The 14,320-nt window shown below is 40.7% G+C and overlaps 1 protein-coding gene across 14 annotated transcripts in view; it reads right to left on the bottom strand.

Moving 5' to 3' along the window:
- The window catches only part of CIT (citron rho-interacting serine/threonine kinase), a 154,719-nt gene that overhangs the window by 98,828 nt on the left and 41,571 nt on the right, over positions 1-14,320 (bottom strand). Inside the window, exon 1 of one of the 14 annotated variants that reach the window (XM_070627118.1) lies at positions 246-606. The exons of the other annotated variants lie outside the window; for them this stretch is intronic. The gene's annotated coding sequence lies outside the window, so the exon portion shown is untranslated. Of the gene's footprint in view, positions 1-245; positions 607-14,320 lie in introns of those variants that run through there. 14 annotated transcript variants of the gene reach the window in all.

Here is a 14,320-nt window from a genome sequence, read left to right as displayed (position 1 = left end):
TGTAACTCGTGTTAGGAGAGCACTGCAGTCTAGCTCATTCATATCCAGATGAGTATACTTGGAGCTCTTATTAACCACTTCTTTTTTAGTTGATTATCCCTCCTCCCCAGCTCGATCACGCCCCATGAATCCACCGCAGTTTAATCAGCATAATGAAACACCAGCCCAATAAAGTTCTTCGTGATGATTTACAGCACCCCTGCGTGTTGATGGTGGGAATGCACCGATGGACATCAGCGTCCTACCTCGTTAAGGCATGACTCCCGGCTAGGAGCATCTTACATCTTCTCCACTTCCTGCAGACCTACTATGCTCTCTCGGTCGTCAGGGAGGTGGACACTCGTCCATCAGTCACCAGGAGGCTGCCCATTGTGGTGGGCTCCCGGGGGTGTAGCCAGCCAGAAGCGTTACCATGGATGCCGGTTTAAGCGTCTGTGGCGGGCCAGCCCGGCGAGTTGGCGAGCTGGGCATCACATCGCCCGCAGTGCAGGCTTCATGCTCGCCACTCCGTGCGTGCTCTGGCTGTAACCCCACCTGGCCGCCTGCGTGGCAGGGGCCAATGCTGATCTGAGTGACAGAGCAGCATGAGTCACTCCCGGAGCTCCCTAGAGCGCCCCCTAGGACAGTTGTCACAGCCGTTCACAGTCCAGACTTCTTTTTAACTCCTTGTTATCTGGAAAAAGCTGTGTGCCACATATGAGCAGCAATCTGTTTTCTGCTTACAGACTGAAAAGAATCTGGCTGTTTCCAAAATTCCCCAATGACAACAACATCCAAAGTGGCGTTAGGAAGTAAATGGAGTGGTAAAGGGATGTGGAGGGGAGAGGAGTGGAAGCCAGAATGAGGACGTCTGGCTGCTCCCGGGAAGTGCAAAAGAACATTCTCAGAGCTTCAGGTGCAGAGACGAAGTGGGAGATGGAAAATGTAAAATGTGCACTACTGGAAAATTATTTAACACCTCCAAGCTCTCAAGAGAATTCAAATCTTCCCTGTTACTATCAGAATCTACTTGCTTAATACTTTAAAAATTAGCTGGTGGAAAGAAAAATTCCATTGAATGCTTCAGCCCACATCCCATGTGTACTTCCATCAACATAGGCTCAAATCCACTCTGATTTCAATCACCCAATATATTTTTTTAAGCAAAAAGTTTTTAATGGAAATTACATTTGATAAAAATTAAAAAGAGAAGTTTTCCATCCCAAAATAAGGCAATGCAGATAAAGACTGAGGAAATGTATGGAGAGAGATTTGCAGATGATACTAATATGGAAGCATCATGGTTAATGGCTCACACTTTGAAATCTGGGTTCGAATCCTAGCTCCACCACTTACTAGCTCTGTGACCTTGGGAAAATCACTTAACCTCTCAGTCTCAGTTTCAACACAGGCATAACTTCCTCAAAGGGCTGTTGGGAGGTTTAAATGAAAAAAATCTATACACAGTGCTTAGCACAATCCTTAGCATAGAGTAAAAAGATTACCTGCTCTTATTACTATTGCTCACATAAGATACATGTTTATGACAGATCCTGCAGTTATTGAAAGCTAGTGAGATACAGCAAAATCTATGCTGAATATTCTTCTTTCCTGCACAAGGCACAGCCACACTCCTGTGGATGTTTGTGTTAATCATATCATTTCATTTCTAGCAAAAGTTTAATTCCCTTTCCATTATATATTAATTTATCTTTAGGAGACTAAAATAGAATTCCATTTCTGAGTAAGGAGTATGATTAATAAGGGGGTAGGAGCCACCCTTTGTGAAATAATTATGATTTACAAATTCCATACTATAAAATAAGATTCCTCTTTAAAACTCCTTCATGCTCAAAGCTAGCCCATGTGGTCGGGATTAGAGAAAGGGCCAGATAATCTTCAATCAAAGGAAGGTGAAGTCAACATAAAATATACCAGCTGTAACAGGTGAGAAATTCACAGGACAGATTAAAAGCTAGGGATCTAAACCTCTAGACAGGTAGTGAGTTGAGTCCAGCAGGAAACTGTGAAAAGAACGGCTTCTAAGGGCCACATTTGAGCAGGGAAAAGAGCCACAGTCTCAAGCCAAAGAAAAGTGGGGGAAGTGGAAATTCTCTACCCACCAGAATGTGATGGATGCTCACCGTTGCCTACAGCCCTTTAGGGGGAAAGAAATAGAGTGGCTATTAAAATTGTAGTCCCAGGTGGGTGTGTGCATTTATAGTATCCTGCATGGTGTGGGAACTACAAGCCAAGAAACAGACATCAATACTGGTCCAGGATCACTGAGCCTTTAAGGCACTGGCAGACACAGGTGGAGAACAATTTGTAGGGGCACTTGCACAACTCAGGGCACACAGGACTCTCTTGCTCTCTCACACTCACACATACACAATCCCTACTGAAAATGAGTTCACAATAAAAAAAGTAAAAACCAACAACTACACATAACAAGGAAAAAGAAATCACCTAAACTACCATGAAGAAGCATCAGCAGATACAAGAAATGGGAAAATTAGCCCTCCAAAGATCACAGATAAAAGAACGATCTAAAATGGACCAGAAAATTTAACTTATTATCAAGGTAAATAAGTAGAAGTTCTAATAAAAGAACAAGATACTCTGAAAAAAGACAGAGCACATTGGAATCAAATACAACTCAAAAATGAACAGTATGGTTATTGAATTTAAAGTTTACAACTCGCTGGATGTGTTAAATAGCAGATTAGATACAGCTGAAGAGAAAATTAGTGAATGAGCCATTAGATCTGAGGAAATCACACAGAACCATGCTTCTCAAAGTGTGATCTGTGGACTGGCAGCACCAGCATCACCCAGGAGTTGGTAAGGAATGCAGGATCTTAGGCTCTACCCCATGTGCACTGATTCAGAACCTGCATTCTAGCAAGACCCCCAGGTGATTCCTGAGCACACTGCAGTTGGAGAGGTGCTCATACAGAATGCAATACACAGAGACAAAGAGACAGAAGCCGTGAGAGGTTAGGAGACAGACAATGAGAAGGTTCAATACACATCTAATAGGAGCACCACAAAGAGAGAGTAGAGAACTAGCTCAAAATCTGGATGCCACATTTTAAAGGATTACGCAGTCTAAAGACTACCAGGTGTGTGACCACATCTATCTTGGGGGCCTAATTCTCCTCTTTCTTGTATCTTATACATGTCCCTTTTCTGATCCTCATAAAATACCTTTTTTTTTTTTTTTGCTTTAAAAAAGGTATTAAGTCATTGAAATCATTAGATTTGCACCTGTGTTGATGGAGGTATATACTGCACCTGAGAACATAGCATAGTGCCAGGCACATAGTTGGTGCACAATTAATATTTGCTGAACAGCTATTTAATTAAATGACTAGAAATGGCTCTTGCAGAGAGAGCACCTAGCATAACACAGGCCATGAAGAAGTTACTTGGAGTTTGAGTTAAATGAAGAGGCTTTAAAAGTGGAAATTGTTCTGTCTGAAAAATATGTTAATGAGTGCCTATATTAATATTTTCTGATACAGTATTATGAAATCATCTCAGCCCCTCCACATACCCACCACATTCAATAATGACAAATAAGGAGTCATATATTAAGATCCATTATTCATTGGTAAAAGCCACTAAGAAAAAGGAAAAAAATCTTTCCCTATATATTTTTTAAATAAATCAGCCTATGCTTGAGGTCGCATCAGGACACATCCTCCTTAGTGGCAGGGGCTATACAAGTAAGTTCTGGAGGGTTTTTTTTTTCCTCAGTTATAAGATAGATGGCAGAATAAGGCTTTCAGAAACAAAGAGCTATTTTAAGAGCTGTAGTTAATCTCTCGCCTATAAATTCTCTTTTTTCTTTATCCTGACATTCATTAGAAGCTTTTGGGGGGAAAAAAAAACTTATTGCCTTCAAAAATATTCAAAAAAATTTAAAAACAAGGAAAGGAGAACCAAATGGATTTGTCCTCTTGGTCCTACTTCTTTCTAACATGCTCCATTGAGCTCCATTTACCTCATTTCCACTTTTAATTTTTCAGCATACCAGACAAACACTAATATTAAAAACATAAAAGATTTTCTAATTTTGGTATAGTGTTTATGATCTGCTTGCTCCACAGGAACACAAGCTCCGTGAAGGGAAAGGCTATGTTGTGTTCACCATTATATACCTAACACCCAGAATGGTACCTGGCTGTCCTTATTCAATGTTTACTATCTACTTTGTTAAAGGAATGAATGAATACCAAGAACCTTAGATGTGGGATAATTTCTTAGACCTGATGGGTTATTTCAAGGAATATGCCACTTTAAGAAACCCAGAGTACCCAATTTAGTCATGAAGAATTGGCACATTAAAAACAAAGCAAAAACCTGAGCCTAGATATAGCTCATAAAACTCCTATGACTTTTAATCATCACTATGGGTTACAGACACTGGTGCTGAGTTGTGTGTGGCAGAAGTTGAAGATGAATAACAACCAACAAAGGGTCATAAAGGACAAAGGCACATGAACAAATATTGTGTAATGATATAACGAATCAGGACTGTGCCTGGAACACAGTGGGCATTCAATAATATTAAATCAAAAATATTTTGAACTTCATTCTATCTACCATGATGCCCTATTACCTTTTTAAAAAAAGTACTTAATTGATTAATTAGGTGTTATGTTCAAACCTAAAAGGCAAGCCACCAAAAAATTAGCTATCTTCCTGTTCCTTAAAATCTGAGGCACCAAAGTGATTGCATTTATCTACATTTTGAAGACAGAACTGCAAAATAAGTGAAGGGGAGGCTATTTATGTCGTTTAGAGGTCAAGATGTGGATGTGAAAAGGAGAGAATACATAAACGGAGTGATGGGAAGTTTTGCTAATGGGGATACAGTGAGTTTTGTGTGTTCCTGCAAGAAAGTGTCATGGAGGTGATTGAATCTCAAGAGTTGGTTAAAAGGCATCTTCATGAGCTGAGTGCAGAAGAGTGCTACTTTACAAAAGCCACAGAACAGTAGCTCAAGAGAGCTGCGAGTAAGGAGGCTGAGAGGTAAATGAAAATGAAATCTTGGCTGGACCTTGAAAGGGTGGGATCCCTGGATTGGATTGACAGAAGGGATTATTAGCAAGAGTTTTAGAGTGCTGGGTTGATGTCAGTGCCAGAGACTGATACAATCGTTTCAGTAGTGATGGTCGGAAGAAGTCAATTCTAGAAACCTCTAAAGGACAAGTCTACAATAGTCAACATGACAAATTCTATACGAATTCTATATAAGGAAGTAATAACAGAAACAGAGAGGACGTGGATTAACAGGAGATAGGCTATAGAAAGATGTGGCAAAATGTGACAATTGATGCAAGAGCAGAGATTTCAGGAATATCAACGACCAACTCCTATCATGGGAACAACTCCCAGAGAAAAAGGATGCAACAGAAAGAGCAAGATATCCAACATTGGAGATCTCATGGGAATGAACCAAGAGAATAAGTTAGGGGATGGGCACATAGAGCCAGTTCCTAAATATACCTCAGGAATTTAGCTCATGAGATCAGATTATATTCCCTAGAGACTTAGGCAAGTCCCCTGCTTTCTCCCCTTTGGGGAGGAAGTGGTCAGGTATAACTTGTCCAAACACCACACTGTATAAGAAATTCAAAAAGAAGACAGATCAGATCCAGTTTCCAACAGACTTAAGGAAATAAAAAATTATCGCATGTCTTTGCTTCTCAAGAATCATAAAAAGACTTTCAGGTCATGTTGATTTGGCTAGTGATAAATTTTTACAACGGTATCTTCAAAGTAAATGAATAAGGAAGTTAGGAGGACTAAAACATGCTTCAATCAATCAGTCTCCAGGATGCTAGGGTCTGGCTGCCAACAGCTAAGCAGAGTTCCTCTCTGGTGGCAGATAAGAGGTCTCAATGGAGTTGTGTGCTCTATCAGAATCTCTCCATTCTCAAAAGCCATTGTTCCTACAAACCTGCTGAATATCAAGTTTTTGGTAAACGTCTTATGTTTCCCCATGAACTTATACTTTTAGAGATGCTTTCCCTCAGTTCTGGATTGTACTTTAACCAGACTTCTAACATTTTAGCTTTACTTTGTTTTTCCCCTCCCTCTCGGTCTAGGTATTCGGTGACCTGTGAAACACTCAAAGGGAAATCTTTTCAAACCGCAACTAGTCATGACTGCATTTTTCTGCAAAGTTGGATTTAGATATATCCAGTTTTTCACCCAGGTGGAGGCCCCCAGAACATATTTAAATAGCAAAAGAGCTAGTTCATTGGCTTCCATTCCTAGGACCTGCTCACTCCAGGCCCCAACAACTCTCCCTCTCTGGACCGTCCCAGTTGAATTACCTACACCTGAGAACTCATCAAATTAGATTCATTCTTTGCTGCCCTCAAGATCTCTGTAGTATCCTTTTCTCTGACATTTTGTAAATTCATTTTTAAATTTTTATTATGAAAATTTTCACATGCCCAAAAGTAGTAAAATGAACTCCCAAGCGCCCTTGGACCAGCTTTAACAACTAGCAACTCCCATTCTCATTTCATCTAACCCCCACCCCTATCTTGTTTGCATGTTTGTTCATTATTAAAAGCAAATCCCAGACATCACATTTCACCCATAATTACTTTGGTGATCTCTAACACAAGGTTTCTCAACTTCGGCACTACTGACATTTGGGATTGGAGAATACTTTGTTGTAGGGGGCTGTCAGATGTAGTGTAGGGGGTTTAGCAGTATCCTTGACCTCTACACACTAGAGGCCAATAGCACCTCAAGTCATGACAACCAAAAATGCCTCCAGACGTTGCCAAATGCCCCCTAAGGGACAAAATCACACTCAGTTGAGAACCACTGCTCTAACAGAGAAGGACTTTTAAAAAGCCATTACCACAACACCTTCATCACACCCAACAAAATTAATAGTAACTCCTTAACCTTATCTAATACCATGTTTGTGTTCGATTTTCTCCAGTTGTCCCAAAAATGTCTCTTTACATGGATTGGTTTGAATCAGGACCCAACCAAGGTTCACACATTGATTTTGTCAGTATGTCTCTTAATCTGTAAGACTGACCTCTTTTTTTTTTTTAATGCCCATTTATTAGTTTAGGAAATGAGATCACATGTCTCATAGCATTTCCCACATCCTGAACTTGGTTGACTGTATCCCTGTGACATTACTTAACATGTTTCTCTATCCCCCATTTTTCTATAAACTGGCAGTTAAATCCAGGGCCTTCCATACATTCATATTCAGTTCTTTTGGCAAGAATACTTCCCAGGGTGTGTTGTCTACTTACTATTGCACGACATTAGAGGGCACACAATTGTCTGCTTGTCTCCTTTCTTGTGATGTTAAGAATGATCCATGGCTTCCGATGATATCAGCCTGAGCCTTCCACCATAAAGTTCACTCCAATTTTTCACTTAATGATGTTAGAAGCCATTGATGATCATTGCCTAGAGCCATTATTTCATTAAGGGCTACAAAATTTTATCGTTCCTTTTACATTTATTAGCACATCAACTATTTGGTTACCCTAGAATATAGTTCAAATAGGAAAGCAGGATAAATGCCTGGTTCTTTCTCCATATTTAGCAACATGCAAGTAATGAGTTGGGGGGCCTTAGCAACCACCAGAAGTGACCAGTGAGATTTCTTTTTCTGTTATCATTATGAACTCATGAATTTTTATGTATTTGATGTGTTTCAACCCACTGCAGTCTTTTTGATATTTATATTGTACCATCTCAGGCCAGGAGAAGCTGCTCTGTTAGGTATTCTTGCCGGAATAAGTCAAATCAGAATCTATTTTGGCCTTTGGAGCTACTTTCCAGTTTACAGGAACTAGAAGAACAAGTACAAAACCACCACCACCATCAGCCCCTGAGGAGGCAGAGAGACAAATCCAGGATATGGGAATATTCTAAAAGACAACAACCTAGCTTCTTCTCTCTATAGAGAGAGAGATATAGATATGAATGTTCAGAATTTTGGGCAAGATGTGGAAGAGCTGGATCTCTCATACACTGTCAAATGGTACAACCACTTTGAAAAAGTTTGGCAGTTTCTTAAAAAGTCAAACATACACCTACCGTATGATCCAGCCATTCTACTCCTAGACACTTACCCAAGAGAAATGAATGCATATGTCCACAAACTTGCACACAAATGTTCACAGTTTTATTTCAAATAGCCAAAAACTGGAAACAACCCAGATGTCCGTGAGCAGCTGACTGGATAAACAAACTGCACTATATCCACACAGTGAACTACTACTCAGCAATAAAAAGGAATTAACTATAATACGTGCTACAACATGAACGAATCTCAGACTTAATACGTTGAATGAAAGAAGCCAGACAAAATAAGTGCATATTGTTTGATTCAATTTATATAAAGTTTAGAAAATAACAAACTAAACTACAGTGACAGAAGGCAGATCAGTCATTGCCTGGGGACAAGGGAAGGGATGGCAGGGGAAGGAAGGGTTACAAAGGAGCATGAAGAAACTTTTGGGGGGTGATAAATATGTTCCCTATCTTGAGTGTGGTGATGGTTTCACAGATGTATAGACATGTCAAAACTTAAACTGCACACTTAAAACACGTGTACTTACTGTATGTCTATTACTCCTCGATAAAGCCGTTCCAGTTCTTGGGAAGGGAGACTATTTTGTCCCCAATCCTTCCCTGGTCTAACGAGCTTCCACTCAGGCCCCTTCACCCCAGGAGGCAGAAGTGGTGAATAAACACATCCAGGCTCACCCTTTTACTCACTCCTTCCCCAAAAGAAGGAGGAGCTGATCTGACTCGTCAGAGCCAGACATTCATCCAGCCATGTTTTATTGGAAGACAAGGTTACCGTGCATCGAAAACAAGAACTGGGCTCAACACTTCCTGTTCTATTTGCCTCCATCTAGATTTGACAGGCCACTCAGCCAAATGACTCCTTATTTCCACGAGGCCCACTGTGGCAAGGCCCCCCTGTCCATGAGGGGAGGCCCACCATTCTTCCCTGTTCGGTAGAGTGGGTGAATTTACCAGAGCGCTGCATCAAAGGTTAAGGAATGCTTAGCTTCCCAAGAATAAAGTGGATATTTTGGTCCCTATCTGGCTATCACTTCTTTGTATGTGCTCTTTGTTAGTCAGAATTTTGAAGGACTGGAAGGGTGGGTCTTAGACCCCAAAGAACCAATGCTGCAGTTGAACGTTATCCATTCTTTTCCATTACCAGGGATCAACAGAGTTGGCCACAATTATTTTCTCCGAAGTGCGACACTGAAAATCGTTTCCAAGCCTTCAGTCATGAACCACCTGGACCTCATACTTTGTCCTCAGGTTTTAATCTCTTTTGACTCCTGCCAACCGCCCTCTTTAGTTCTGTCCAGACTTCACCCTCAGAAAATGAGTGTAAATGCAATCACCACACTTCACAAAATTGACTAAAAAGTTGGCTGCTGAATATAGTCCCAGATGTTTAATATAATTTTGAATCTTTGGCCAAATCATTTCCATGTTTGCTTGGTTGTGAAAGGGTTTCCAGCAAGGGAGAATTTAAGGGTTGAGGACTCCAATTTATGGGCTCTCTAACAAACCTATTCCCTGTTTCCCCAACTTCTCTCAGGAAAGGCATTAATTTATCTCATTTAGAATTGATTTACCGAACTGGAATTTAGCATTGCATCACTGGCTTACACTAATAGGCACTATAAGAAGCAGTCTCAGGGAAATCCTCAGGGCATGTACTGGAGGGATGTGGTCCATCATGTCACAAGGGGTCTCATTTATGGGGAATCCAATGATGAAATTCCTCAGGACTCGGGATCCAGAAAATTGAGTCTTTTCTGAGCCAACCACTCTGGATTTTTTCTCATGTTCTCCTTTTGCTTTGGCCACTAGAAGGCTGACAGTCTCAAATCCGTCCTCGTCTAACCACTTGATAGACTTTATTTCCTTACCCTGATCCTCCTTTCACCCAGATTTCTACATTTATTTATTTTTATCCTTTTAATTTTGCAATTATCTCTAAAATAAGCTGTCTCAACTTATCTTGGAATAGAGTAGAGTATTACATATTTTTAACATCTCTGGATGTAGCTTCTAAATTCAGACTAGAGGGGGGAAATCCCATAATCTTAATTCATAAGCATTTAGCTCTTTCTAGCCAATTTTCTCCTACCAATAACTTAGTCTCTAAAAACAGAACAGCCCCCAAGAGACAGATAAATATTCACCTTTAAGACTATAACACCTACTGACTACAGTCTTCATCATTCCTTTTTTATGTTTTAGCAGGTGGTGCCCACACGATCCTGGCCTAGTAAGTTGCATTTCTGCCATCACTCCTGTAGCATCCCCTCTCTTCCTACCCTCCTCTCCCTTGTGCTAATTCCCCAAACAGCCCCAGCTCCTCTTGCTGACTTCCTCGTGCCCCTGAAGTGACTGGGTGGGTGTCTGACAGAGAGATACATTTAAGGGCCATCCAAAGCCAACAGAGAAGCACATCTCCCATCCTCCTCAAACCAATTGAGAAAACAAAACATGGCCAGATACCTGCTCGAATGATAGGAACTCCCAAACAAGTGGACCTTTAAAAAGCCCAAAACCAAAACACACACACAAACACACGCATACACAATGCACAAGCTATTGAGATAATGCTACTCTAAAAGCAGAACACTGAAATAAATAACTGAAACATTCATATTATAGCCGTATTAAAGCCATGAGGGGTTTCCATTTGAGAAGAGAGCACCGCTCATCAGAAATCGGTGTCAGAGTGACAAATTCAAAGGATAAATACAGCAGGATTTTACAAAGAGTTCTTCATTTATTTCAATGATGCAGGAAAATAACCTGACCATAAAAACTTCTAAATTCTTGGGAGGCAGTATAACAATGTTGTTAAGAGTACAGCCTGTGCTGGTGTTACTATTACCATAGAATATTCTGGAAAGTTACATAAGAAACTGACAATCGCAGTTCACTTTAGGGAGAGGCACTGGACATGTGGTGGGAAGGAGACATTTCCTGTTTAACTTTCTGTGTCACTTGAATTTTTTTGGACTGTACTACTCTTTCAAATAAATAAAAGCTAAGAGAACTTGAAGTCAGGGAGACCTGAGTTTGACTTCTACCACTGGCAATTACTGGCTCCATGACCTTTGCTAAGTGGCTTCATCTCTTTAGGCCTCGTGATCTCTTCTGTACTGTGGGAATGATCATAGTACCTGCCTCACACAGTTTGGGGAGGAGTAAATGGGACAAAAAGTGCTGTGCAGAGCTCCTGGCACATAATAGCTGCTCAATAAATGGCATGGCAACTTAATACATGCAGAAAAAGTGTTAATGAAGAAAACTAAATCCATCCTTAATTAAGAGTAAATATGGGACAATAGTAAGTTGGGGGGTGGAAAGGCATAAAAATGCCATTTTACAACCAGCTATTTGCTGTCAGCAGAAGGAAATGAAGTTAAATCTTGAAAGATGTGAAGGATGTAAAGTCCATTTGAGAGAAAGGCTTTAGATTCCTCGAAAGCAGAATCTAAAATCCAGCTCTAATTTCTAAGCAATTCCATCCACCCATGAAAGTCCTTCGCCAAAAAGCAGTCTCCCCTTACTCTAAGGACAAAATGAGAAAGACCCCACAAAGATAAGCAAGAAACTCTAAGGCGGACAGATCTAATTTCCCCCCTCTTCAGGACTTCAGAAAAGCTAATATGCACAGTAAACTTATTCCTGGGGATCTTATTCAAATACAGCTTCTGACTCAGCAGGTCTAGGGTGGAGCCTGAGTCTCTGCACCTCTAAGAAGCTCCCAGGTGATGGCGATGCTGCTGATGCTGCTGGTCCATGGACCACACTCTGAGTAGTAAGGTCCTACTCATCCCAGGCAACAGCTCCACTGCTTGTTAGTAATGGCAGTCTTAAGGGATTCCAATTACTGTAGGATTATTCTCTTTCCTGGTAACAACCCAGGCAATTTCTTCCAAATCAATGGTTTTCAATTAGGGGCATTTGTGCCCCCAAAGGACATCGGGCAATGTCTGGAGACATGTTTGGTTGTCACAACTGGAGGGGAGAGGATGCTACTGGCATCTACGGGTAAAGGCCAGAGCTGCCATTACACATCTTGCAACTCACACAACAGCCCCCACAATGAAGAATTATCTGATCCCAAATGTCAATACTGTGATGGTTGAAAAACCCTGTTCTAAATAAACAGGAAATATGAATCAAGTCCTCTCAATTCACCCCTAGACTACAAATCCCGATTTTAGAAGTTGGGTCATCCATCTAACATTGTCCTTTCTCAGCCTAGATCCAAGGCATGGGAAGAAAGAACAAGATTCCACATGTGGGGAAGGGGTCACCAGACCATAGCCTATTTTGTGGAAAATCAAGCATATGTTGTTCAGTGAGCCAGTAGGTGATCTATTAAGCATTAAACTTTCTACCATTTTGAAGTACAGCAATTGAATAGGACCACAGCTCTATGTAATCAAAAGACCTACAACTTAAACTATAAGCTTCCAGAAGCCCAGAAAGATCAGGCTGGGTACCACCAGACTCTTGCCCAATATCTGAAACATCACTGGAATTGCACAGCCCAGGACTGCTAATACACTTAAGAAACCCCCTACTGAAACTTGGACAGCAGCCTTGAAATAACGATAATAATAAGCAGCTAAAAACTCAACCTTACATCTGATCGTGTGAGGCTGCGATTGAAACATCAGGGTTAACGGACACCTGGTGACCCGTAAGTATGGCAGTAACTCATCACAGAGCTTTTGACTTGCTAGGAGAATAAGCATTCCCGAACTGGGTCAGATTCCTGGTTCAGGTGGCATTGCCCACAGCAACCCCACGGGGCAGGACCTGGAAGGGTGCAAATCCTCCGTCTGACCTCAGTGTCAAAGCCAAGGCATTTCCCAAGTTTCTCTCAGTAGACACTCCCAACTCTGTCATTCATAAATTTGCCCAGACCCTTCTTAAATTGCATTTATATATCCTGCCAGGACCACCTCTTGAGATAATGAATTTTAAAAGATTATTCCTTGCTGTGTTAAGCAGCACTTCCTTTCATTGGTTGCAACAAGAAAAAGAAGAATTAGGAGTGAAACAGCAGAGAGGCTAATGTTGCTTTCATCAAGGGATGATCTTGTGTGTGGAAAGTGGAAATATTCAAAAGCCTAGAACTACAAGGCATTTACACAGCAACCAAGAACTCAAGAACTTTAATGAATTCAAGGGTTTTGGTTGATGAAAGTCACTCAACATGTGTTTACGAAAAACAGGACTGGACAAAGGGATAATTTCTGTTAGAGTCACCTAAGTAGAAAATAGCTCAAATGACATGGAGTCCAACAATGTTTTCACTCACAAAACCCTGAGTTGATTGCAAATATGCGGGGATTGGAGGTAGCAAAAAACAGGAAAATCTACTAGGAGACACTGAAATGAATACCATGGCTTTCTGCACAGAGAGGCCACGGAACCGCCAGGAAAAGGCACTAGCAATCCTCAGTGGGCATGAAGATCGCACCCATTGCCTGAGCTACATTAAGTATCTCAGTCAGGATTAGTCCCATTGACTGCAAACATTCTAACTGCAATATGGTTCCCTGGATTGACTCCTGGAACAGAAAAGGGACGAGTGAGGAAACTGGTGAGACCCAAATAAAGTCTGAAGTTTAATTAATAGTAATGTACCAATACTAATCTTTGTTTTGACAAATGTGGAATAGTTATGTAAAATGTTGACATTAGGGGAAACTGGGAGAAGGGTATCAAAGAATTCAGTACTATCTTTGCAACTTTTCCATAAATCTAATATTATTCCAAAGTAAAAGGTTTATTAAAGTTAAAAGAAAGTTTTTTAAAGCAAACATATTTCATGACTCTTCACAGCCACTGTACTGGGAATTGGGAGTCAATAAAAACCATTAAGAACTTTAAGAATCAGGATTCAGGGCAAAGGAAATAAAACGACATTTTTCCAAAGAAGACGTACAAAAGGCCAACAAGTACACAAAAAGGTGCTCAACATCACTAATCATCAGGGAATGCAAGTCAAAACCACAATGAGGCATCAGTTCACACCTGTTAGGATGGCTATTATCAAAAAGACAAGAGATAAGTGCTGGCGAGGATGTAGAGAAAAGGGAATCCTTGTGCACCACTGATGGGAAAGTAAATTGATACTGCCACTATGGAACACAGTATGGAGGTTCCTCAAAAAACTAAAAATAGAACTACCATATGATCCAGCAATCCCTCTTCTGGTTACATACCTAAAGAAAATGAAATTCGTACCTGCAAGAGATACCTG

Source organism: Equus przewalskii, chromosome 7 (genome assembly GCF_037783145.1).
Source record: "Equus przewalskii isolate Varuska chromosome 7, EquPr2, whole genome shotgun sequence".
In the NCBI taxonomy this organism is placed as follows: domain Eukaryota; kingdom Metazoa; phylum Chordata; class Mammalia; order Perissodactyla; family Equidae; genus Equus; species Equus przewalskii.
The sequence above is the reverse complement of the archived record's forward strand: the minus strand, read 5'-3'. Positions and strand labels throughout refer to the sequence as shown.